The sequence below is a fragment of the Oryctolagus cuniculus genome, chromosome 4 (genome assembly GCF_051225735.1).
Source record: "Oryctolagus cuniculus isolate XC-2025 breed Fujian yellow rabbit chromosome 4, ASM5122573v1, whole genome shotgun sequence".
NCBI lineage: Eukaryota > Metazoa > Chordata > Mammalia > Lagomorpha > Leporidae > Oryctolagus > Oryctolagus cuniculus.
Genome location: NC_142870.1, coordinates 88203389 through 88230651, shown reverse-complemented (window position 1 = coordinate 88230651; position 27263 = coordinate 88203389). Strand labels below are relative to the sequence as shown.

The 27263-nt window shown below is 35.8% G+C and overlaps 1 protein-coding gene across 2 annotated transcripts in view; it reads left to right on the top strand.

The window, feature by feature from the left end:
- Window positions 1–16840: 16840 nt before the first annotated feature.
- OSTN (osteocrin) overlaps window positions 16841–27263 on the top strand; it is a 37147-nt gene continuing 26724 nt past the window's right edge. For both annotated transcript variants that reach the window (XM_017346706.4, XM_070073176.2), the window contains exon 1: window positions 16841–17058. The gene's annotated coding sequence lies outside the window, so the exon portion shown is untranslated. The remainder of the gene's footprint in view (window positions 17059–27263) is intronic.

Genomic DNA, 27263 nt, shown 5'->3' with positions numbered 1-27263 from the left:
TGAAAATTTAGTTCAGGTAATGAGAAAGACTGTTACAAAAGTTAGAGGGAAAAACACTCAGTGTGATGAGTAGGAAACAGAATTGTTTTATAGCCTAAAAAATACAGAGGAAAAGGGCTAAGCAGGTGTGCTGTCTCTTCAAGGAAATAGTTTATGATGATGATGATAATTTTATGAAAAAGCATTTTAAGTCTAGATTTGACTTATAGTTTCAATTTTTAAAAAGAATCCATGAAAATGAAAGAGAATGTAAATCTTATATGTAAAAAAGTTACGGGCCGGCGCCGCGGCTCACTAGGCTAATCCTCCACCTGTGGTGCCGGCACCCTGGGTTCTAGTCCTGGTCTGAGTACCGGATTCTGTCCTGGTTGCTCCTCTTCCAATCCACCTCTCTGCTGTGGCCAGGGAGTGCAGTGGAAGATGGCCCAAGTGTTTGGGCCCTGCACCCGCATGGGAGACCAGGAGAAGCACCTGGCACCTGGGTTCGAATCAGCGAGGTGCGCCAACCGCAGTGGCCATTGTGGGGTGAACCAATGGAAAAAGGAAGACCTTTCTCTCTGTCTCTTTCTCTCACTGTCCACTCTGCATGTAAAAAAATAGTTATGTTTGTGCATTTATAATTTTAATGATGTGAACATTAAAGGCCTCATCTTATTCTTGTCTTTGTGTTTTAAGAATCATCCTTATTCCAAAACCATATGTGCACATGATTAATGTTGAGTTGAAATCTGTCAGCCACCCCTCAGATACCCTGGCAACTAAAATAATATGACAGAAGGTAAGTCTCTCAAATTTTGTTGAAAGAATTTCCATAAAATGCCGTGTCATTTGTAAAGCACCAATCACATTGAAATACCATTATTTCTTAAAATTAATCGTATCATCTGTAAGACTTTAAGATACTTGAAGACACAGATAGCCCCACACACAGTCATCTACTGTTTTTCAATGTTAATTATTTTTAGCTTTAAAATTTAACATTTAGCAACATTAGTTTCATATATAAACATCATATACATACTTATATATATGTAAATATATTTTTTCTTTGAAAAACAGATGGACATACATTTTGCCTGTTTATTAACTAGATCGTTTGTTTTGAAGGTTAAGTTTCTTGATCTGTTTACATATTCTGCCTATTAATCCTTTATGAGATGCATAGTTTGCAAATATTTCTCTCCATTCTGTGTGTTATCTCTTCACTGCTGTGCAGAAGCTTCTTAGCATGATGTACCGTATAAACTCTTTATTCTACACAGTGACTTTCTCAGGAGGAGATACATAAATAGTACTGGGAAAATATTTGTGGGAATGAAATACACAATAGTATAGTTAATGTAGACACTTTCTCAAAAAAGTTGTTGCCTGACTTCCAAAGTGATTTGAAAACTGCAAAAGTTTTGGATATCTCTTGAATACATTTCTTATTTCATAGATAAGAAACTGGAAGTGTAGGAAACATAATATTTGTCCAAGACCAGTACAGGACAGCAGAGATCCAATCTCACCAGGCTAGGTTCATGAAGAGCCAAAAGCACCACAGAATTATTCTAATGAACACCCCACAATTAATCTGCTTAGGGAAAAACTGAGGGGATAATCTTAAATTAGTTCGTGGCTGGAAGCCAAAAGTCTAAGTCTGTAGAAGTGATGTAAAGATTCTAATGGAGAAGAAATGATTTGGTGTCTCTGTTATATATCTATTCACCTTTAATGCATAACATCATGAATGTGCTCAAAATCCAAAATCTTAGTGTGTGTATAAGAGAAAGGGAAGCAATGAGAAAAAGAATAATTTGGATGAGAAAATATTCCCAAGGAAATTATCATAATTAATTGCATGCAATTCTAAGCATAAATATAACATTTAGATATCAATTTTGACTTCTAAGTGGGTGCTTGACACAGTGGTGAAATTACCACTTGGTATACTTGCATATCATATCAGAGTGCCTTTTTCCAGTTTCTTCTTCTCTCCTTCTAATTCCAGATATCTGATAATGCACACTTTGAAGGCAGCAGATAAGGGCTCAAGAACTTTGGAACATTCCACCCACGTGGCATACCCGAATTGAGTTTTAGGGTCCTGGCTTTGGTTGGGAACAGCCTTGGTTGTTAAGGATATTTAAGAGTGCACCAGTGGATGAGAAATCTTTCTATGTCTGTTGCTGTGGATTCATTCCTGAGAGGAAGAGCGTAGTGGGGGCAAGAAGCATGGAGTCACCACACAGACCCTGGGAGTCAGGTGAAAGCAGACCTGAGGCAAGCAGCCTGCAGACTCGTTTATTTCAGTTACTACAGCAGCTTATATAGCCAAGGCAGCCAATCCAGTCAAGGGGCAGTCTATGCTCTAACCTATCACACCCTGTTGCCAGGCAGTTCCGAAACCATCCGATCACAGCCTGTTGCCAGGCAGGCTACACTGTCATGTGGTTTCTGAAACCATCCGATCACAGCCTGTTGCCAGGCAGGCTCCGTTGTCATGTGGTTTTGAAACCATCCAATCACAGCCTGTTGCCAGTCAGGCTCTGCTGTCATGTGGTTTCCGAAACCATCCAATCATAGTTTGTTGCCAGGCAGTTTCTGTTGCCAGCGGCCATCTTGGCATGGCCTTATTCCACCACATATGTCTTTCTGTATCTCTACATAAAATGCTAAAAAATATAATGACCTTAAAAAAGGAAATGTCATCTTCACTAAATATTCCATATATTTTATGTCTAAAACCAAATGCTAATACTGCTAAAACTGCCATTTTGTCACTGTCTTGACACAATGTGTTTTCTCAATCAATGGAGTAATGGCTGGTATCTGTCCTCTGCATTAATCAGAATGTGTTGATTAACTTTTCTATACTTCATTTTCTCTATTTCAAAATGAACATATTGTATTGATTAATGTTATAAAGATTAAACGTACTGGGCATTTAAAACACCTTAGAGCAATGTATGGTTCCTACTAACTACATTGAGTTATATATTCCTCAACATGCTTCCTGACTGAAAATGAAAGAAAAGAATATTTTGAATTTAAAGAAACTATGAGATCACTTGTAACACATCCCTTTCTTCTTCAAATTGTATTTATTATTAAAAATGATTTATAGAAACAGACAAAACTAAGAGTTTTAAAATATCTTATTAAAACAATGATGTTTTTGCTTAATATCTAAAAGCTTATAATTCTAGAATCTCTTGCAAATAGTTTCCAAAAAAGTGTTCAATAATAATATAATTGATAGTTTCTGTTACAATTTAATTCAAACTTATATTCCTGTAATTTAGAACCCATAGCTTCAATATATACATTTTTGGCCTTCAAACTAAGGTGATTATGTTTCTAAATGGTCCTTAGATTAACTAGCTTCCAGTGCTTGTGCTATACTGGGCCTCATTTGGGGAATTTCTAATTTATTTATATCTATATCTTAACAAATATATAAACTGACTAATAGAATAGAGTTGGACTATTACTTCCTTCATTTGGATTTTATGTTTCAGTATCTATATCTAGCCATGATTGGCACTGAGTGTATGAGCTTCACAGGACACGTGGAGAAATTGGCAATCTTGTTAGCAGCATGTTGTGTTGACTTTAGAGGTTCCAGTTGATTTACCTCCATTAGCATGGCATACTGAACAAAAAGTATTTATTTTGTGATCCCTGAGGATCTTTCCTACTGTAATTTCACAGAAAAGAGTGAAAGGAAGGCACAAACCACAGGGGCACTACTCCTTCACATGATCGAAGTTGATGGTCTAGATAACTATCTACCAAGAATGTCGTGAACAGCAAGAGCTGTTGAATTTATCTCTCAGTGTCATTGGTATAGTAGAATGCACAGCAGGAGTGTTCAGTAGGATTTAGAAAAAAAGGTTTTGGAGTCATCTTCTTTGCACACAAATCCAAGCTCTGGCATTTATACCTATATAACTTTGAACATATTAAAAATCTAGTTAACTATTTTTTTGATTTTGGATAATACCTACTTGGTAACGCAACTTTTAGGATTACAGAAACAATCAAGTATAGTTGTCAAAAACGTAGGCTTTAAGATCAGTAAAAAAAAAATTGAAATTCTGACTTTATGCAAATACTTTATTGATTTTAACAAAATTGTGATTTATTTTTCTATATAGGGTGGGCAATGATAACAATTTATCCTTCACTGAAAAGAAGTGAAGATTCAATAACATAATGAGGGCATATGGTAGTTCTAAATAAATTGTGTTGTTACAATGACTGTAAAAATAATATAGTACTGACTCATAGAAGGTAATTGATAAATGGTTATTATTACCCAGTGTCCACCCTTAAAATATCCTATAATTTTAACTTAAGACAAATAGTTCCTGACTCAACATGAGAGAAAATACATGATACATGATGGTTGTTGGATAACTTTCTGGAATTTCAGAAGAGATCCATTAGGAAAAGAAATAAAGTGGAGAAATAAGAACTTTAAAAAGGAGGGTTGAATTTCTCATAGAAATATGGAGGCCTTTCTGGAGTTATCTGCATTTAAATTTTGCCTACCCCATTAGAATACAGAATCCTAGAGCACAGAACCACTTGCAAAGACCCAGCAAATTCCTTGCACATCAAATGGAAAAGGTAAATATGGTTCTTTAAACTTTGGATTTTTTATCTGTCTGATGCTGTTCATAATAGCTGCTCCATTATTTAAAGTTTTTGTACAAATAAGAGCAGAGTTACTAAACAATAATGTGGATATTATGTAAGATATTATTACTGGTTATGAATATATTAATACCTCATTATTGTTGATAATTTCACTGGGAGGGTCCTGTATCTATATCATTCATTACATTGTTTTATGTTTAGGCACATAGAAAGAATGTGCATATATGTATGTGTGAAGTATGTGTGCATGTGTGTGTGTGTGTGAGAGAGAGAGAGAGAAAGAAAGACAGACAAAGAAAGAAAGAAAGAAAGAAAGAAAGAAAGAAAGAAAGAAAGAAAGAAAGAAAGAAAGAAAGAAAGAAAGAAAGAAAGATTGGTGATAATGGCAATCGATCTTCTAATGTGGTTTTGATGACCCTAGAATTTCTGTATTTCCATGTCCTCAAACTCAGGGTCAGGATTGAGCAGTTAGAATTTATCAGGTAAGATTCTGAAGTTCATTTTACTAATAAGGGTGATCTTAATTGGGAAACTGTGTAAAGGGTGGAGGTATCAAATGGCAGAAGTATTCTGTCAAGGACAGAAAATAGTATGGTTGTAAAAACTTCTTAAAATAATTCCTACAAGGCTGAGTGCAGCTCTAGCCTCACAAAAATAAAGGTGAAAACTTGGGTTTTGGCTCAAAGATACTCTGTAAATCCCTGGTCTGTTGAAAAAGTCTCTACCACAGCAATTCCATAGGCTCAGTGAGCCCAAACATGGAATACATTGAAAATCAGTGCAAAGCCAGAAAAACATAAGGAGTGCTCTAGTCCTAGAAGTTCAGAGGTGTAAATCAGTCCTGTGACCTGGGAGAAATGTAAGCTTCTGAAATTCATTTCGTGACAAATACAAGGAGGCTTGCGAATGTGTGACTCATACTTCTCTGAACTCCAGGATTAAAAGTATGATTGATGCAGGTGAAAAATGTAGAGAAAAAGGTAGCTAACAGACATACTTTGTATCTTATTTCTGTATTACAAGTGCTTTTAAACTATTTTCGTATTTACAAAATCGGGTTAATAATTAAAGCAATAATTTCAGAAAATAATGGAAAAGGATTACCAAAATGTTTTTATCCTGAAAATAAGCATAAAATAATAGGTAGGAAATGTGTGTTCCTACTCAGTATATACAAAGACACAACCTAATGTCATTTCCACAAAATCATTGGAAAGCACAATCGTTTCTTTAGCACATCAGAAAGTTCACAAGACATCTAGCATTACTAAATTTAAACAGTTATAAGCCCTTCTAAGAGTAATGAGATCACACGCATTTTTCCATTTGGGTACATCACTGAAGAAGGAATTTTATGGTGGGGATCTATTCATAATAAAAGTGATTTAAAGTTAATAAAAATTTTAGTAAAAGTTTAAGATAAATCTGTAGACTGTATAAAATTTGAGAATTCTTATAGTCCTGAGGTGTTAGTGAAATTCACATTTATTTATCAGACTCATAATATACTAATACACACATACACACACACACTATTTAAGACCAGATTCAGAATAAGAAACAGTAAAACAATTTGAATCCAGGTTAATAGAAATTATTCAAATTAAAACACATAGAGGAAAATATTTTAAAAAAACAGATTTGAAAAGAGGTGTGGAGCAATATCAAAAGATCTAACATACACAAAATTAGGATAACAGGAAAGAGAAAGAGAGATTATGAGACAAGAAAAGTATTTAAGGAAATAAGGTCTTGTAAGTTCCCAAATTAATGAATCAAAACAACAATTTAGAAAACCACAAATAGGAAAAACATGAAGAAAAGTACAAGTACATCATAGAGAAAAAGATGATAGCAGACTTATTGTCAGACACAGTGCAATCCAAAAGAAAAAAGAGCATCAACTTTAAAATATTAAAAGAATAAAAACTGTCAACTTACAGTTGTATTCATGAGAAAATAGCATCAAAATATAGATGAATTAAACATGGTTTGAATAAAACACTACAAGAAGAAAACACTAAAAAAAAGTTCTTCAGACAAAAGATCGGTACTACTTGGAAAAATGAATCTACACACACACACACACACACACACGAACAACAGCACCAGTGTAGGCAAACATGAGAATTTTTTAAAAATGTGTATGTCATGTCTGGTGGTGAGAGACAACAGATTAAGACACTACCTTCGACACGGGCATCCCACATGAGCTCGGGTTTCAGTCTCCACCACTCCACTTCCAATCTAGCTCCTTGCTAATGTGCCTGGAAGGCAGTGGAAGATGGCCCAAGTGTATGGGCTTTGTCTACCCATGTGAGAAACACAGTTGGAGTTCCAGGATCCTGGATTTTGCTTTGACCAACCCTTGCTACTGCAGACCTTTGGGAGTGAAGCAGCAGATGGAAGATCATTATCTCTGTTTCTTTTTCTCTCTGAACTATGCCTTTCAAATAAATAATTCTTCTTATTCTTTATTTTTTTTAATTTTTGCTTATATTTTTAAAGATTTATTCATTTATTTGAAAGTCAGAGTTACACAGAGAGAAAAGAAGAAGCAGAGAAAGAGAGAGAGAGAGGTCTTCCATCCACTGGTTCACTCCCCAATAGCCACAAAGGCCGGAACTGTTCTGATCCAAAGCCAGGAGCCAGGAGCTTCTTCCAGGTCTCCCACACGGGCGCAGGGGCCCAAGGACCCGGGCCATCCTCTACTGCTCTCCCAGGCCACAACAGAGAGCTGAATAGGAAATGAAGTAGCTGGAACTTGAACCGGCAACCCTATGGGATGCCAGCACTAAGGACGGCAGCTTTACTCGCTACACCACAGTTCAACCCCTAAATAAATCTTTTTTTAAAAGAAGGTTTATGTCACTAAAATTGTTAAAGCAAAAATAGAAAAAATTGTGGAGCTATGGCATGCAAAATTAAAATATAGGAAGTAATGGTTATATATTATAGAAAATTGTTATTACATGTGAATTGGAAAAATATGATTTGAAGGGAGACTATAACAATATTTTTATTCATACTGTACACATATAGTAACAACATTAAAAAATAAACCTCAATAATAATGCAAAATGAGTTAGAATGAAAAGAAATGGTGAAAAGAGACTAGATAGTATAAAAAGAAAATATTGTCAAGATGGTATTTTTATATCCTACTATATCAATAATTACATTAAATGAAATGCCGAAGACTTACCTATTGAAATCTAGAGCTTGTCAAGGGGAGAAAAGAGTGAATTAATTTGTGGTCTATACACCAACCTATTTCAAAGGCAGCATGGATCAACTAAAAGTGAAAGGATAAGTATACCACACCAAAAATAGTCAAAAGAAAGTGCAGTAAACAGATTTATATCACCAAAAGTTAACTTCAAAACATTGAATTTTAATGGGCTAAAAGACAAAGGGATATTCACCTAATTAAGAGTTTGAAATTAATAAAGTGAAAAATAACAGAACATAAAAGAGAAATAGAAAACTTTACAAATATGCTTAGAGCTATCAGCAACCCTTCTTTAGTAAAAGGGAAAATAAGTAGACTAAATTATTAACATGTAACATTACCACCTAACCACTTAGTTGAGATTTATGGAACATTCTAAAGCAATGATATGCATATTTTTTAAAATCACAAAGAACTTCACCATGACATAATATATTGTTTAATAAAGCAAATATTGATAAATTTAAGATAATTGAAATAAAACAAATAATTATTGAAAACAAAAGAATTAAATCAGAAACTAAAACAGAAAATAACTTAATATTTGGAAATTAATGACATATTGCGTAATGGCAAATAATAAAAAATTGGAAATATTTTAAATTAAATAAAATCTGAAGACAGGATATATCAAAACATACAGGTAGAGTGGTAGTTAGATAAAAAGTTATAACACTAAATGCCTACATTAGAAATTAAGAAATATGTTTATTCACTCATTTAAGCATCAGGTATTATAAGAAACAGAAAAATAAACAGATTAATGTCAAATGGGATGGAAGGAAAGAAACAATACAAAGCAAAGATCAATCAAATTATATGATGCACATAATAGAGAAAATCATTGAAATGAAATGCTGATTCGTTGAATAAATGTAATTACTAAAACTCTAGGTTGAATGACCAAGAAAACATTGAAGAAAGAAATTACTGATATAGGAATGAAATGGAGACATCACTACAAATAACACAGACATCAAATAAAAAAGGATAGTATAAATAACCTTAATTTGATAATTATTAATATAATCGTATTTATAAGACAGATGCTATAAACATACCAAAAACTTTGAGACCTACTATATGTATTCAAGTATTTGAAGATTTTTAACAAAATCTCACAATGACAAGCAACAGCTCAGATGGCTTCACTCACTAAAGCGTCTTCAAAAACTTTAAGGAAGAAATAATAAAAATTCCACACAAACTCCTCTAGAAAATAGATGCAAGTATGATTCTTCCTAACTATTTTATGAGATAAACAAAACAATGGCACCAAAACCTGAAAATATATTTAAAAGAAATTAAAGGCCTACTTCCCTTAGGGATAAAGATTCTTTAAAATATTAGTATCTCTCTTTTGATTTCTTCTATGACCCACTGTTCATTCAGAAGCATGTCATTCAGTCTCCGTGTGTTTGCATACGCTCTATGGATTCCTGAGTTGCTAATTTCCAGTTTCATTCCATTGTGATCTGAGAAGAACTCAAGAGGCTTCCATTGCCTTGGCAGCTCATGACAAGGGCCTCGGGTGATTACTGACATCATAAATAAGAGTGTCAATTGTTAAATCAACAATTAGAGTCACTGTTTACTTATTCTCCATGTAGGATCTCTGTCCGTAATATGTTGTACTACGCGAGTTAATGGTAAAACTAGTCTTCAAACAGTACTCTATACTTTGTGTGTCTGTGTGGGTGCAATCTGTTGAAATCTTTACTTAGTATACACTAAGTTGATTTTCTGTATATAAAGATAATTGAAAATGAATCTCAATGAAGAATGGGATGGGAGAGGGAGTAGGAGATGGGATGGTTTGTGGGTGGGATGGTGGTTATGGGGGGAAAAACTGCTACAATCCAAAAGTTGTACTTTCGAAATTTATATTTATTAAATAAAAGTTTTCTTAAAAAAAATTAGTATCTCAAATCCAAGAACATAAAAATATAATAAATAATGGTCATGAGGAGTTTATCTCAGGAAGCCAAATTATATATTCACCCTATCAATAGAGTAAAAACAAAGATAAAAAGATGTCTACTTAGAAATTGAAATTTTTAAAATTACTGTTTACAATAACATCAAAAACATGAAAAATTTGGGGATAAACTTACCAAAACACTTGAATATTTTTATATTGAAAATAGAAAATATTATCTAATAAAATATATAAATAAGAGCACTATCTTATATTTATTAACCAGAAGACTCAATTATTCTCAAATATATCTATAGGTTCATTCAAATCCCAACCAAAACACCAGCAGACTCTTTAGTTCACATTGACAAACTGATTCTAAAGTTTATATGGAAACGCAAAGCACTTAGAATAGTCAAAAGAATTTTGAAAAAAAAGGTTCTGGAAGAAAACATTGGTGAAAGTTTTTATAAACTTGCATGAGAATGCTTTTTTAGGTAGAGGACAAAAAAGTAATCCAATTTTAAAAGGCTAATTAGACTTCAGCAAAATTAAAACTTCTTGCTCTATGAAAGAACAATGTATATGTTTTAAAATTATAAAGTAATTAAATGGGCAAAGTACAAACCTTATAAAAGCTCTATCTAGAATATATAAAGAATTCTTGCACCTCAATAGTAAACAAAATATTTGAACAGACACTTTACCAAGGAAAATATAGAGGTATTTTAAAACATCTTCCCCATCATTAATCACTAGTGAAACAAAGAACCAAACAAAAAATCCACAATGAGATGCTTTACAAGTATATGCTTATTAGTTACTCTTTTCAAATGTTAATGTTAAATGATAGCAAGTATGCTGAGCAAATACAGTTCTCATACATCACAAGTGGTGATGCAAAATTGCATAACCCTTTGGAAATTAATTTGGCTATCCCCTACCAAGTTAAATGTGCATGTACAACATTATTTAGGAATCCCATGTCTTTTTTATCCCATGTGACATGAAAACATATGTCCACCTAAACAACTCAGTATTAACCATGTGGCAATTTTATTCATGATTGTTGAAAACTAAAGCAACTCAAATTTTCCACAAGAATGAAATTTCCGCAAGAATGAAAACTAAAGTTGTAAAAGTCATGGTACATCCATTCAACAAAAGAGTAATCATTTAAAAAATCATTTTTTGTTTGCTTTGTGTTGCATTTTGATTTAATCTATTCATTTCAAAGCCAGAGACATAGAGACAGAGAAAGCAAGAGATGGAGAAACAGGGATCTCGCAACCACTGTTTCACTTCTTAAATACTTGCAATGGCCTGGATTGGGCCAAACTGAAGCTAGGAGCTAGGAATTCAATCCAGGTCTACATGTAGGAGTCAGGGACCCAGGTACTTGAGCCATCACCTCCTGGCTCCCAGGGTGCACAATTTAGAAAGTTGGAATGTAGAGCAGAGCCAGGACATTAAGCCAGGTATTTTGATATGGAATGTGGGAATCCTACATCATGGCTTAACCACTGCTAAATGCCCACTTCTGATATGAAGTCTTATACTGATTGGTGGAACTGAGGTCCTTGCTTGTTCAAGAAAAGAATTTCAGACCTGAAATACAAAATAGCAGTAAGCAAAGCAGCCAAGTTTGTTGAAGAAAATACACTTAACAGACCAGGCGACCATCTCAGAAAGGACTGTGAGACCATTCAGCTATCAGACTGGAGTTTTTATATAAATATAGGACCACAGTTTCTTCTCCTCCTTCCCTCTTCTAGGAAATTGTTGGGCAGTGGGGTTTCTGGACAGAGAATTCATGAAGTTTCTCCCAAGACTTTATCAGCACATTGTTGATGGCCCTACTATCCCTCCTGAGGAGGATGATCCCAGAGGAGGGCTGGGACCCGCTGAACAAAGTTATTGGACATCAACTAGGCTTTTGATGTGCAAATGCTTGGCCTGCTTCCAAGCATTTGGTCTCCACACTTCTTCCTTCATTCAACTACACAAAATTCCCATTTTTGTTGTTCAGCTCCTCTCCCACATATAGGTTAATGACTGCCTTCCAACCTAAACTTCCCCTCTCAAATGTTAAGCCCTAATCTCATGGTGGTAGAATGGGAAAAGGTCTGTCTTCTGTACCTTCTTTGAGCTGGCATATGGGCATAGAACTTGGTGTGGGTATTATTGTGTTGCTTTGTTGTTTGGGGTTGCCATGAGGAAAGATTCTTCTGCATGGCCACAAAGGATGGACAGAGCACACAATGGGATCTGATAGAAGCCCTGCCTCACGACAATCTAGAACTGGATAGCATCTATTCTGTTAGATCAAAAATGACTGAGGCTATTAAGAACACATGGTCCAAGGAGAGGTAATAAGAATATGCAGCTGGGGCTGGCACTGTGGCATAGGGAGTAAAAGCAGCTGCCTGCAGTGCCGCCATCCCATATGGATGCTGGTTTGAGACCCGGCTGCTCCACATTCGATCCAGCTCTCTGCTATGGCCTGGGAAAGCAGTAGAAGATGGTCCAAGTCCTTGGGCCCCTGCACCCACATAGGAGACCCGGAAGAAGCTCCTGGCTCCTGGCTTCGGATTGGTGCAGCTCCGGCCACTGCAGCCAATTGGGGAGTGATCCAGTGGATGCAAGACCTCTCTCTCTCTGCTTCTCCTTCTCTCTCTGTGTAACTCTGACTTTCAAATAAATAAATAAATCTTAAAAAAAAAAAGAATATGCAGCTTCTAGGGCCAAGAAAATGAAATGGCCAGAATCTTCTTGATCCAATACTAGACAAGAAATTCCATCCCTGTTCAGCCTGGAAAGAAACGACTATGGTTTTATACTCATCTAGTTTTATTGATCCAAAAACGGCATTCATGAGGATGGCACAATTCCCCTGTGAGCCACAGTTAGCATGTCTAAGACATACCTGCCCTGTTGAAGGGGTCTTAATTTTGTTCCCATAGCAAAAGATCTATAATCCATTAGCTTCAAAATACTAGAGGTGTGTTAAGGTTGTAGGGGCATGAATCTGCTGTGTCCCTCGTATCTTCCAGGACCACTTTCATTCCCCAGAGAAGAAAATGAACTCCTAATTTACCTCCTAACAGACCAGTTGTGATTTTTCCTTGGAAATCTGTTAGCTATATTCTGTTAGGAAGTTAAGCATACAAGTCGAATACCCAAAACTGGAGTCTTAGGTGAGATGCCAGACTATCAAATCATCTACATTTTAGATCATCTCTCCACACCCTAAAGAGGTTGGTCCTTAGATCCTCCACAAGGGCTTGTCCAAATAGGTGGGGGTATCTAAACATTCTCATGGCAACACTGTCCATGTTAGCTGTTACCCTATTCCCTGTCTGCTAACCTATTTAAAGACAAATAGGAACGGAAACAAGAGGTTTTTATACTTAATGATAATAATGCAGGCTTCACACAACTAGGTATCCCACTGACTCCCATTACCTGGCTAGACTGGGAGAACTGGGCCAAATAGGAGGTTAGCAGAGTAGATGGCTCCCGTATCTAGTAGAAAACCCATGGTCCTCTCTGATATGCCAACAGTGACCCTAGGCTCCATCTCTACAGCAGCAATAGTGGACTTGGGAGCTGGGCAGAGTTAAGAGTGTCCTCAGCTTAGGGTCAACAGTGTCACAGTGTCTATAGTTCTGACCTGGGAGTCCTTCAACCCCCAGAGCAGTTGTTTCCAGTGAGCCAGCGTTTGGCAGAGTGGATAGGCTTTCTCAGCAGCCAACTTCTGTTAAGACAGCTGTTTTCCCAATGCCTTGGCTTCCCACACGGATGATAGGTGCTATTTCAGGGTATACTGGGCTTGGTGGGTCCTTTTGACAGCAGACCATTGTGTAAAGCAGCTATTAGCTGGGCCTGCCATGTATCATTACAATGCTCCTTCTGCCTTGCTTTCTCCTCTTCCTCCTGGTCTCAGTTAAAGCAGATTATGGTGACAGCTTTCAGGATATCAGCCAAGGGGTTGCTTGGTCCCATGCCTAATTTTTGAAGCCTCCTTCTAATATCAGGGGAAGCCTGAGCCATGTATCTACAGTCATGGGCATATTATGGGGATAAATATTGAACATAATTCTAAGTGAAGAAGTCAGACACCAAAGACTGTATGCTACATGTTTATTTCATTCCTAGGGCCTCTGGAAAAGGCAAAATGATAAGCATAGGAATCAGATCAGTGGTTATCAGGACCTGGAATAATGGTGAGGATTGACTGCAAAGGTACATGGGGTAAATTTGGATGGTAATAGAATGATCCATGTCAGCATTGTAGTAGAAGTTACATACAATATACATTTGTCAAAACTCTTCAAACTGAGCATTCTAAACAGGACAATATTGTTTATTAAAAAAACTCAACAAGGGCCGGCGCCGTAGCTCACTTGGTTAATCCTCCACCTGTGGTGCTGACATCCCATATGGGTGCCGTGTTCTAGTCCCGGTTGCTCATCTTCCAGTCCAGCTCTCTGCTGTGGCCAGGGAAGGCAGTGGAGCATGACCCAAGTGCTTGGATCCCTATACCCTCTTGGAGACCGGGAGGAAGCACCTGGCTCCTGGCTTCAGATCAGTGCAGCGCCGGCCGTAGCGGCCATTTGGGGAGTGAACCAACGGAAGGAAGACCTGTCTCTCTCTCACTGTCTATAACTCTACCTCTCAAATAAAAAAAAGGGAAACAAACCTGAATTACACCTCAAAAAACTTGATGTTGTAAAATAACAAATCTGCACTTTAAAAAAAGTATTAGATAATAATGTGAATAATAATGGCATTTTAGATGTGTTGCCCTTTACAAAGTACAGTTTTGAAAATAAATAACGTTACTGGATTTCTTTCATTGCCCCTTCCTCAAACTTGTTTCCAGTTAGATTTTGCCAAAGGGAAAGACAACAACAATGAACTAAAGAAATACAGTGAAATTCTGGTGTTCACTCCTTACACTCACCCCCCCTCCATAGATTGCTCCGGACTCGCTGTGTCCTTGAAAAGAAGTCACACTATTGCCACGCAATTTCCTCTACCCACATCCCTTTGTCTCTCGGTCCCTGTAACTACCCTTTGCTGGATAAGACCAGGAGACTGGAGAGGACTGGGTCACTGTACTGCACGATCCCTCTAGCTCATTTATACCTAGGCCACATTGCATTCTCCTCAAATGATTCAATTTAGGCCACCACTTTCCTGCTAAAATCCTAACAGATATAAATAGCAAGGTCTGTAACCTTTGTCCCCTGACATCCACTTAACAAATGTGAACTTCAGTTTTCTCATCATAGTAATACACCCTTAGCAAAGTTGTTATGGGAATTACATAATGATATGCTAGCTGGAAAAGTTTTCAGTAACGTTTTCTTTATTTCTCACCATAGTCTCTCCCTATGCATGATTTGAAGTGAATTCTCATCATCTTTGTATTTTTTGCACGCTTCCATTTTGCCTCTCTCTTTTAAAATAATGGAATTTTTCCAGCATGCACAAATGCATAAGTAAATCACATAAGGGTGTTTAATGCACAGAAGCCTGTGTAAATGGCTTAAATGTACCATGGTTATGTTCCTGGAATAAACTGTTGCTATTTCTACTGCTGTAGGACAGTTAAGTCAAACTTTTGAATTAGGTCAACAAAATCCACAAATAGGGTGGAATCTTTGGACTGTCTAAGCAGGGACAGATCTGGAATAAATCAGCCACAGATATCACTTGTCAGCATGCTAAGGAAGGCATTTCAAATAAGTGTAGAAGGTGCGTCAAGAATATTGGCTTCTGGTGGCATTATGATGCATCCGTTAAATCTATATTGAGAGTTTTCCATCATGTGGATTCAAACTAACATAATTGTTTTATGGCAGCAGCGTCTAAACAAGGGTCCACAATTAGGCTGTATTTTTATCTTGACTTGTGAACTGTTGCTGCCAACTGCTCAGATTTCAAGCTTGTTGAAACCCATGTTATCCCTGGAAACCCTTCATAAAAAGGAAGCATTTTACTGTCCCACCAATTCAGTGTGCTCTGGTCAGTTTCCCCATCTAGATCCAAATTAACCATATAATCGTTTCTATCCTTGTGAGTAGTATTTTAAATGGCTTTTTAAGCAAAACCAAAAAGAACGATTTTATTTCTATTTGCACAAAATCATAATCTGGTTTGGATTCTGTTTTCTACCTTTTAAAACTAGACAGCGAGACAGAATGCAGTTGTGGAAAAAGAATTGGATATGGAATTAGGAAGATCTGTATTTTAAATTCAATTCTGCTGTAATTGCTTAGCTATAGGATCTCATAAAGTCACTCAATTTACCTGAGTCTCAGTCTCTTTCTCTGTCAGACAGTGGGTCTCATGGGTGAACCAAATGAGCTGATAATTATCTGATAACATAACAAACTGCCTTTAGAATTTAATAGTTTATTTGTAATTATTTGTGCATCCAAGAATGCCAATATGATTAGTAGGAAATGAAAATGAAGGAAACCTATGGACAGAAGCAGGAATATCCTGGTTTGAAAGGAAATTAAAATGCTTGAAAACATGAGCATGATAAGAATGATTGCAACATCTGCAATTATAGTTCACATGTCACAGTTCAGTATTTATAGGTTTGTTAGTGACAGTCTTCCTAGTATAGCAATGTTAATTATGAAGTAGCTGCCATCTCACTGAGAGCACTGTGCACCTGACTGAGGCTGAAACTACTCTTCATTTGCATAGATGCCATTTAATTTAAAAGTCAAAAAAAATGCCAATAAATAATCAGTTTGAGTGATTATGATTTCCTTAAATCTTACTTTGAAATGCCTTACTCATTTTTTAACAAATCTTAGTGCATTTTGTTTCCAAAACATGACTTGTAATCGTCAGAGCTGAACTAAAACCTCAGGAAGAATTGATGGGTTTGCAGCTCAACACATCTCTAACTGTACACCCAAATTTTCCAGAGTCCAAGCTCCTTTGCTACTTAAATGCAATGATCAAAGCAATAGATAGAATAAATATGGAAAGTAAGAACAGGGGGAGGAAGGGTGAAAGGGAGGGAGGGAGAGAGAGAGAGGAAAGAGGCTTGGGAAAATGTTCAGTGGAAAATCTGTAGAAATGATGTAAGAGAAAGCAAAGGCAGGGATTGGAGTAAGGGGTGTATAACTGAGACTATAAAAACTCAAAGAGAAATCTCACCATCAGGGCTGAGTTTGGGAGAAGCTGCACAGACAGAACTCTATAAAGTTGGAATCTCCTGATTTTTCAGAAGGTAAGTTAGTTGTAAAAGCTGGTGAAGATTCAGTGTTTATTTTTGTTTTAACTATTATCTTTACTTTCACATACTTTTTAGTGTTTTGATTATAGCTTGATTTTTTTAACATTAGAAATGTTTTGGTAATATTTTCCTATCTAAAATGAGTAGAAAATCTATGCAGCTTTTGTGATGCAAACTTAAGCTGTAACTAATTGTTTGCCCAGAAATTTCATATTTATTTGCATTGTTTTTTGATTTTTCATTTCAAAACAAAGATGAAGGGGAATCAAGATAACTATCTTATATGTAAAGTTAATAGTACTATTTTGACTTCATAACGATGTATAATATTAAGAAATGATTCAGCATGCAAAATGATCTGATTTAATCATCTAAGTATAAAAAGTTTTTCTCGTATCTTTATTTTTATCAAAATTGGAGATTAAGAAACAATGCCAAATCAATCAGATTCTATATCCCGTATTCCTAAAACATAAAGCATCCTCTATTTTTCTTCCATTAAATCAAGTATGAAAATATGACATTAATGTTCTTCAGTGCTTGCAATGCTCTTGCCATGTAGTGATGCAGTTGAGTGTTAATGTGAAACATGCATCTGAGTTCCATTTGAGACCAGATTTAAAATTCTGCTTCAGATTCTGATCTGTGGAAATATGTGTGCACTTAACAAATTCAATTATATCATTGCAAATATTGCTTCTGTGAATTACAATAGTAGACTTTATAGGTTTAAAATGTGCTTATTATTCATGTCTGTTATCCTTCTAAAAATTAAAAATAAGTAATGGATTATGATTACTGTAATGCTCGTGTAAGCTATACAATTGGTAGAGTTATATTTGATTGCCTATGAAAAATACCAGGCACATTTTCTATCTTCTCTTTGCTTTGATACTACTATTCAGCATGTTTCCAGAGCTTTGCTTTGGACATGAGTTCAAGTCTCCTGTCAATGAACTGCACCATGTCTTCATTCAAAAAGTTACTGAAAGTACTTAAGGGTGACGTTTACTCCTCCTCCCTTACCTTTATTTTCCAGGGCTCTAACCTAATTCTTTATATAATGAAATGGGAGAAGTGGAGAAGCAGATATCTTCAGCTACTAGGTCTGGGGCCTCGAGATTATAGTCTTACATTCTTGTTCAAATACCTGGTTATTCAAACATTTTATTAATGAAATATTAATAGAGCTTGCCTCAAAGGAAAAGGACTCTAAGGAAGAAGTTCTAGAATATTGTCCTAGCTCTGCCACTATCTACCTATGCACCTTCAGGCAAGTCTTAAGAGTAAGTGCTCCACAGTTTTCTGTTACTGAAAGTTATGGGAGAAATAGTAGTGTAAGGGATCCTGACTGTGAGAATGAAATGAAGGCAGTTCCCATATCAGTCCTCTCTTTATTATAGAATAAGGACCCAGTAATACAGACTCATAGGGCTAATCACTAGACAGGATATTATTAACTTATTTGCCAAGGTGTCTCAACTGTGTGATCCCTACCCACTAAGCAACTTTGGTTAAATTCAGTGGTACAGTCAAAGGGGCACAGAGGCGTCAGAAAACCAGAATTCTCCTCCTACTCCTGACTCCAACAGCAGTGTGACCCTGGGCACATAACTCAGCCTCCCCAGGGCTTTATTCTCTCCTCATTAAAATTGGATTCTGTGAAGGAATACTAGGTGAGCTACAAGGGAACCCCTGAGCCCAGGCACCTCTGTAAACCAACCAACATCCCCTATGCCTGAAGAAATCTCTAATCACTGTTTTTATCTGACCCTTGCTCTCCTTTCTCCAAGTAAGTCTCAGAGTGTCTTTCTGGAGCAGTGATTAGCATCACTTGACAATAATTTCCTGGTGTCTTATTTGGCTTGAACTGGCTGTCACTCAGCTTTCCCCTGCCCACTATTGATAACCCATCAGAGAAAGCCCTCAACCTAGAACCTCCTCCCCATAGTGGCAACACCTCTAGAGCTACCACCTCTTTCTGCTCCTACCCTTCCTTCATCCATTACTGTATACCCATTATCTCCTCTCCCTTGTGCAAGTTCATTTTCCATGAGCCTCACTTTTTTCATCTATTAGCTGAGGATTTTAAATCTCTAATGTTTGATCTCTTCCTTTCCGGAATTTTTTTTGACACATAAGGCTTTAAACATGTGAAAACTGCAGTTATAAAATATCATAAAAATATACTAAAATTCAGTTTAGTCAATATAATTAGAGTTTGAGGAATAATTATTCTTAGAGTGCGTCTAAGTTATTTGCTCATTGTGTTCTGCTCAGGATGATATTCTCTATAATTTATGCTAATGATTTCAATATATATTAACATTGAAAATAATGATCATGAATCAAATGTTAAAGTGAATGCTACTTATAATGCTTTTTAATGAAATTTCCTCCCTCCTCTCAATATCATTTTTATTATATTTTTATTACTAAGCTATAATTCTAGATTTCTAGGGATCAAATCATTTTTATAAAAATAAATATACATATGTTTTAAATTGCCATATTTTGAAAAAATAGGGTAATGATAATCATTATTTATTCAGTGAATCTGTGCCAAAAATATTACCTTTATTATTTTTAATCCTCATCATAAAATTGCAAACTAAGCCTGTGCCCCATTTTACTCATGAAGATGCTAAAACAGAGAAAGACTCAGTAACATTGCCAGGGAGGATTTAGATCTAAATCTACATAACTTGAGGGCCACCAGATTTCTACATATTCACTTGTATTAGAAAGTGTACACACAGCTAGCATACCAACATTCTCAAGTAATTCAGCTTGTTTTATTTCATCAATTAAAAATACAATTATAATATGTTTTCATAATGATCTAATATGACTCTTCTAAAGAAGAAGGGAGATAAATTAACACATGATAAGAAATAATTACACAAACATTATTTCTTTTAAAAAAGTTATTTACAAGAATTGCCCTTGAAAGAAATGACAGATTCTGGAGTCTGCTCTTGCACAAGGAAATCCTTGGGAAGGGTCAGTGTTTGAAGGGTTTCCACTTCAATGAGGCCGCCAGGAACTTCAAGGATAAGGATAGTGCTTTACTCTATCCGTGGTACCTGACATACACATTTGCATAATTAATGCAACCTGTTGTGAATATTATAAAATTTATCTTTGCCTATGTTACATTTTAAAGAGTACTTTTTCATTTATCTTATTAGTTAAATGTAATTAAGATGTGAGATATTTATTAAATATGCATTATATACAAGTACAAAGTAGGATAACAAGTGAAAGGGGTAGTAATAGCCATTTTGCCCTGAGGATTATTAATGCTATATTTAAATTCACTTATCCAACTTTAATGTCTAAAAATCTTTTTATGCCATGTAAAAATGATCCATCAATCAAATTGCCAAACTATTTCAGATTATCGATACCCACAGTTTTAAAGCTTCTCTTTTCCCATTAGTGAGCAGTAGAATTAATCAAGAAATCTCCTTAGCAGAATTCTCTACAATCATATACCAATGTTGCTCTCTGCTTGTTGGTGACAAAGTTTAGTACCAAAAAATGCTTAGTAAGTCAGGGACCTCGGTTCACATTGTTTAGTAAGGGGAAATCTTAAATGGCAGATAAATGCTTATAGGAAAAAATTGATGTATTCTACTTCATTTGAATGAAAACCTATGACGTGAAACTTTAATGGACAAACCAGAATTCTAGCATGAGCTTCACACAACTTCCTGGAGATTTAAAAACAGGTCAATCACTTCTCTCCTCCAAGCCTATATTGGATAATCACTGTGTCTCAGTTTCCACAGCAATAATATTGAAACATTAAAATTTGCCTTGTATATCGGTTTAGTCTCCTCATAGGACTTCATTCCTTCATTCAGTGCATTGCACTGACTCTTTACCAGGCCTTGCACAAGCTACTGAGATGCTTTAGTAAGTAAGACATAGTCCTAGTCCTGCCCTGTTGTTGACAGCAACAACTTAGTAATTTGTGAAACACACAGAGCTGGGGTCTTCAATAATGGGATCTTTCTTTAAGGTGGTGTTATAGGTTTCTGACTTTTTTATTTATTTATTTTGCAAAAAGAGATAGGTAGTAAGGTTGAAAATTGGGAATAGAAAAAAATAAAGATACTAAGCACAATTATGAGGCTTTGGAAGGAAAAAATGTCTAAAAATGGTACCAAGTAGAATAAGATTTATTTAATGCATGTACACCAGTAAATTATCCTTCATCCCGATTTGTAGCATTTAGGGAGTCATTTTAAAATTCAGGCATCTACTATTAAGAGTACTTCACACATTAAAAATACTAATTTATGAACGGGGTCATCAAAGAAAGAGGTACCTTTCTCTGAAGGGAGGAGAGAACTTCCACTTTGACTATGACCCTGTCTGAATAAGATCGAAGTCGGTGAACCCAAAAGGCTTCCATAGCCTTGGCAACTCATGACTAGAGCCTGGGGAGATTACTGACGCCATAAACAAGAGTATCAAATTGTTAAGTCAACAACAGGAGTCACTGTGTACTTACTTCTCATGTGGGATCTGTGCTTAATTTGTTGTCCAATGTGAAGTAATGCTATAACTAGTACTGAAACAGTATTTTTACACTTTGTGTTTCTGTGTGGGTGCAAACTGATGAAATCTTTACTTAATATATACTGAATCGATCTTCTGTATATAAAGATAATTGAAAATGAATCTTGATGTGACTGGAATGGGAGAGGGAGCGGGAGATGGGAGGGGTGCAAGTGGGAGGGAAATTATGGGGGTGGGGAGCCATTGTAATCCATAAACTGTACTTTGGAAATTTGTATTTATTAAATAAAAAAAGGAAAAAATTCCTTTAAACATAAAAAATACTACTTTATAAGAAATTTGTTTTGGAGATGAAAAATGTTTTATACAAATACGTTGTTTTCTAGCTTTTCTTCTAGTTTTGTGACGAGAAACTATGTACCTTCTTTTTATGATCATACACAGCCTTAAGTAAAATACCTAACACACAATGTATCAAAAACAACAAATTTCACAAGGAGAATTTTATATAAATGGCTAAGTACTCTGAGCAGTTCTCAGTATTTTTGTAAGGATGTGGAGGATGTCTATGCTACTGTTAGGAGCTATAAACCATTATTTAGTTGCTCTCAGGTGAAATCAACCCTCAGTGGTTTTAAATCTCTTCTTTGAGTTTATGAGGATCTTAAACTAATACGCCACTTCTAAAGTGCTAAGTGCCATGACCACACTAGCTGTCCTGGTTACCGGGCCAAATTCACTAGACTGAGGAATTGTAGCTCCAGGAATGAAGTGGCCTCCAAGAGCAGGAGGTCTGAGTCTCAGCTTTCAGCAGATAGGAGTCCTAGTCATCAAAAGACTAGAAAAAGCCTTCATTAGAACTGTTTAAAAATTGTTATTCATTGACATATCAAGATTATCTATATAATGACATTCTGTAATTCATCTTCTTGATTCTTTCAACACAAATTCTGCAGATTGTCTCTATGAATGGCTCTAAATTCCCTGGATGGTTGTTAAATGTAAGCTTTGTGTTCACTGCATGAACTTGGCTTCAAAGTCCCACCTTCAGCTCAGTAATAATATAATACGTGGTTTATTTTTTCATATTGTTTTATAGCTCACAAAATACTTGTATGTATCATTTTAGAGTTTCCATTGAAAAGTTTTGAATTATGATAAAATAAGCATGAATATATAATGAATATATAATATATAATGAATATATAATATTATATATAATAATATATGGTGAATATATAAGCATGAATATAATGAATTTTTCATAGATAAATTTATATATTCATATCTTTTAGTAAATTAAATAAAAATGTATTATATTTATTGTTCTTAATCACAAGTCTAAGCAAATGTGATTATTTGTGCTATTTGTAAATTTATTAAATAACTTGAACTACAAATCAATTAAAATTTTGTAAATCAATAAGGTGATTTTTAAAGGTATGTTTCAAATCTTGCTGTAGGTCACCAAGCCAACAAGGAGTTCAGCAAGCATACCTCCTTACCCATATGCTCCCAATATCACCTCAAATTTTTCCCTCACCAACCCAGAAATAATTTTCTGATGTTACTGGAGAACTATTTATGGGCTGAATTATTTTACTCTGAAAATATTTATTAATTTATAGAGAAGTTTCAGAGAAATATTATATGAACATGTACATATTGGGGATATGTGTGGGACAATTGTACAAGTTTCAGACTTACGAAAATTCTTATCAAAAATTGCTATTTTGCATCCATGTTTTGCATACACAATGTGACAACTGAAAGAATACTCAAATTATTATTATAACTTGACTAATGCCAATTTCAAATGCTTGGGAGTAGGACTCAATCAAATCTTTAGAGTCTATTAAAATTAATTATGTGATTTTTGAAATTTATATCCAAAAATCAGGGGAACTGTCCTACCAACCTTTCCTTCTATAAGCCCCCAAAAAGGGGATAAAATTCTACTCTATGGCATCTGATACCTCAATTCTAACAATTTTTGTTTTAAAATTAAACTGTAGAAGAATGGTGCAGTCACATTTATGAGGGAAAAAAACTCAAGTAAACATAGTATTTCATCAGTTTCATCAATTTTGCCTTGCATTTAATATCTCTGAACCTGGAATGCGTCACACTTGAAAATATGACATAATTCAATTGGTGGCATTCTTTTCCTTCTTAAAATACATTTTTAAAATGTAACATCTGAGAGTAGGCATTTGGCTTATAAACGAGGATTCCCAATCCCATATCAGACTACCTGGGTTCAAGTTCTGCCTCTAAGTCCAATTCCTATCTTCAGATTACTACTCATGTAGACCCTGGAAAGCAACAGGTGATTGCCAAAGTGCCTGGGTCCCTGACACCATGTGGGAAACCTGGACTGAATTCCTAGCTCCCTGCTCCAGACTTCACCCTGGCCCAGCCAGGCTCTAGCTACTGTGGGCATTTGAGGAGTGAACCCCTGGATTGTACCTCCATCTCTCTTCTATCTCTGTATGTCTGCCCCTTAAATTCTTTATTTTTTTCACTTTTATTTAATAAATATAAATTTCCAAAGTACAGTTAATGGATTACAATGGCTTTCCCTCCTCCAATAACGTCCCTCCCACCTGCAACCCTCCCATCTCCCACTCCCTCTCCCATTCCATTCACATCAAGATTCATTTTCAATTCTCTTTATATACATGGGATCAATTTAGTATATATTAAGTAAAGATTTCAACAGTTTGCACCCACACAGAAACACAAAGTGTAAAATCTCTAACCATAAATGACATTTTAAAATTTGAAGACACTTTCTTTTCAGCTAAAAGCATTAAAGGGAGTATCTATTCCACAGCCTATGTGCAATCTTCTGCATAGACTCCAGGTGATTTGAGGAGCAGCAGAAAGTTTTTCCAATTTAAACCTGCACCAGCTATTATCATTACCTAATAATATGTCAACACTTCCACCAAAAAAGAGCCACTTCACAAAAAGACTTTTTAAGATTTTTTTTTCCATCTGAAAGGCAGAGTAACAGGGAGGGTGAGAGAGGAAGATCACACACATGAGATTTTCCACCCACTGGTTCATATCCCAAATGACCAGAACAGCCTGGAGTGAGTTAGGTTAAAGCCAGGAGGTTGGAACTCCTTCTGGGTCTCCCATGTGGGTGTCAGGGGCTCAAGTACTTGAGTCTGAGTCATCTTCCATAGTTACCCACTCACATTAGCAGGCAGGTGTATCTGAAGCAGAATAGCTGGGAGAGGAACCCACACTCAAATAGGATGCCAGTGATGTTAATCCACTGCACTATGATGCCCACACCACTGAAGTACTTTAAAACCTAAAAGCAACATTATAGGCCTGTTAGATCAACTCAATTTCACTTGTCTTGCTGAGGAAAGCGTTTGCCCCGCATCACATCATTCAATAGCAATACTGTCAATGAAGAGCCTGCCTCTCCAAACTGTTCCCTAAGGCCTCTTTCTATTACAGTGATGTAATAGATTTGGAGCCAAGCATCAGCCCTCTTAGTTCTGTCACTCTGTTATCTCTTATTCTTGGAGCTCTTCTCTGTTATCACAAAGATATGAGTGACTGTAACTAACTGCAGTGGAGTAAAAGTAAGCTGAAGAAATCACTGTTTTACAGATCATTTTAGGGGTCAACTTGCCTAGAAAACACTAGAGAAGGAAGAATATAGAGAGTATTGTCAGAAAGCACTCATGATTATGTCATGGTGTAGGATGAGGACCTCTCCATTATATCCTGTTATATCTCTTTTAATTATTTGTTCTATCAAAGCGGCAAGACAAATGAAAGAATAAATAAAAGTTGAATTAGTTTATAAGTGTTTATCTTTAATTAAGTCCTTTACTTTTAATTTTTATTGAACATAAGAGTATATTTTGAATACTTTCAATGAATAAATTAAAGAAGAAATTAGAGTAAACAAAGACTCACAGATGCTAGAAGATTCAAACATAAACCCAGTACTCTTGTGAATTTCCAATGATTGGATCAACTGTAACTCAAGTTAATCATAGAGTCTCAAAGTGAAAATAAATTTCCTTTGCCATGAGTGTCTTTTTTTTAAACTCTTCCTTCCAATGCCAGTCTTCAAATATAGTTAGTTTAAAAGTTTTATCAGTTAAAAACTGCATTAGCTCAGATACTAGTCCAATTTTTCAACTAAATCACCTTTTATGTTCAAATCTGCCTATATTCTAGAATGCTCTTTTTTAAATTAGTGATTCTCAGTCTTTTAGTCATCTGTCCTAGCCCACCTGAGAAATTTTTTGTTTACATTAACAATTGCTCATTGCTGCACTGATTCTTAATATTGAAGACATGTTTCTTCATTTTAACAGGCTTCTCATTAAACATTGATTTAAATATGATTGGACCAATTTCACTGAAGCTAGACTTTCACAGCAGCATGTCTATAGGAACTTCCAATGTTCTAAAGAGAAAAAACAATAAACATAATTTCCCAAACTTAATGATGAACCTTGGGGCTACCATTGTTGTGTAGAGGGTTAAGCTGGTGCCAGCTGGAGTCCAGCTGCTCCTATATGATCAGCTCCCTGCCGATGTCCCTGGAAAGTCAGTGGAAGATGGCCTGGTGCTTGGGTCCCTGCTCTGGCTCCTGGTTTTCAGTCAGCCCAGCCCCACAGTTGAGGCCATTTGGGAAGTGAACCAGTAGAAGGAAGATTCTCTCTCTCCTTCTCTCTCTGTCTCTGTCTCTGTCTCTCTCTCTTTCTGTAAGTCTGCTTTTCAAATTAATTAATTAATTAATTAATTTAAAAAAATTAGGAAACCTCATCCCTCCCCATCTTGATCCACTCCCCACCAACCCAGTAACACAATCTCTTCTTGCTGCTACACAATGTGGTGGGTTCACATAATAGTCCAGTTGGCTAAAAATGAATGAAGTACAAATGGACGCGTCTGTAGGGCAGAGTCCATGTCCATTGTCTCTTTAGAAAGAATTCAGTATTCTTAGGAACACTGCTCAAGAATTACTCATAAAAATGGCTGCTATTCTGGAAAACCTACAAGCACCTCTACCTTGGTGTATTCATATGGGCAGTGAGCACCTTTTTAGTGTCCTTTCTGTGATCTGGAATATATATGGGGCCAAAGAGATTTTTAAACCATGGGCTATATTTATCTACTATCAACAAAATAGGGAAATGGGCCGAACCTTGTCTTTTCCTTTCCTCCCTATAATTTCCCAGGTTTCTAATTTTGTAGCAATCAAGTTTCAACTAGTTAATCAAATGTCTTTTGTGTGGCAGGTGCCAGGGAGCTTGTTTTAATTTGTGTACCTAACGCCATATTTAGGAACTTGGCCTTTTGGTTAACTGGCTATAAGCATGGCTTTAAACCATTAAATGTGTGTATTTAACTCAGCATTTATTTTTACATCACTATCCAAATAATCAGGATGTGGTTATCTGTAATATGAGGCATTATGACTTTTTTCCTATACACACCAGAGCACAAAAATATACGCCTCAGACATAATCAGCAATTTTATAAACACCCGTCATCCTGTGCCATTTATAAGATGGTAGCAATGAAGAGAAACATGGTTAGTATACGTGCATAAAATAAAGGAAGTCTACATAGAAAGCTTATAAAAGTGGACAATTTTACACTTTGTAACCTATTTTTAACATGAG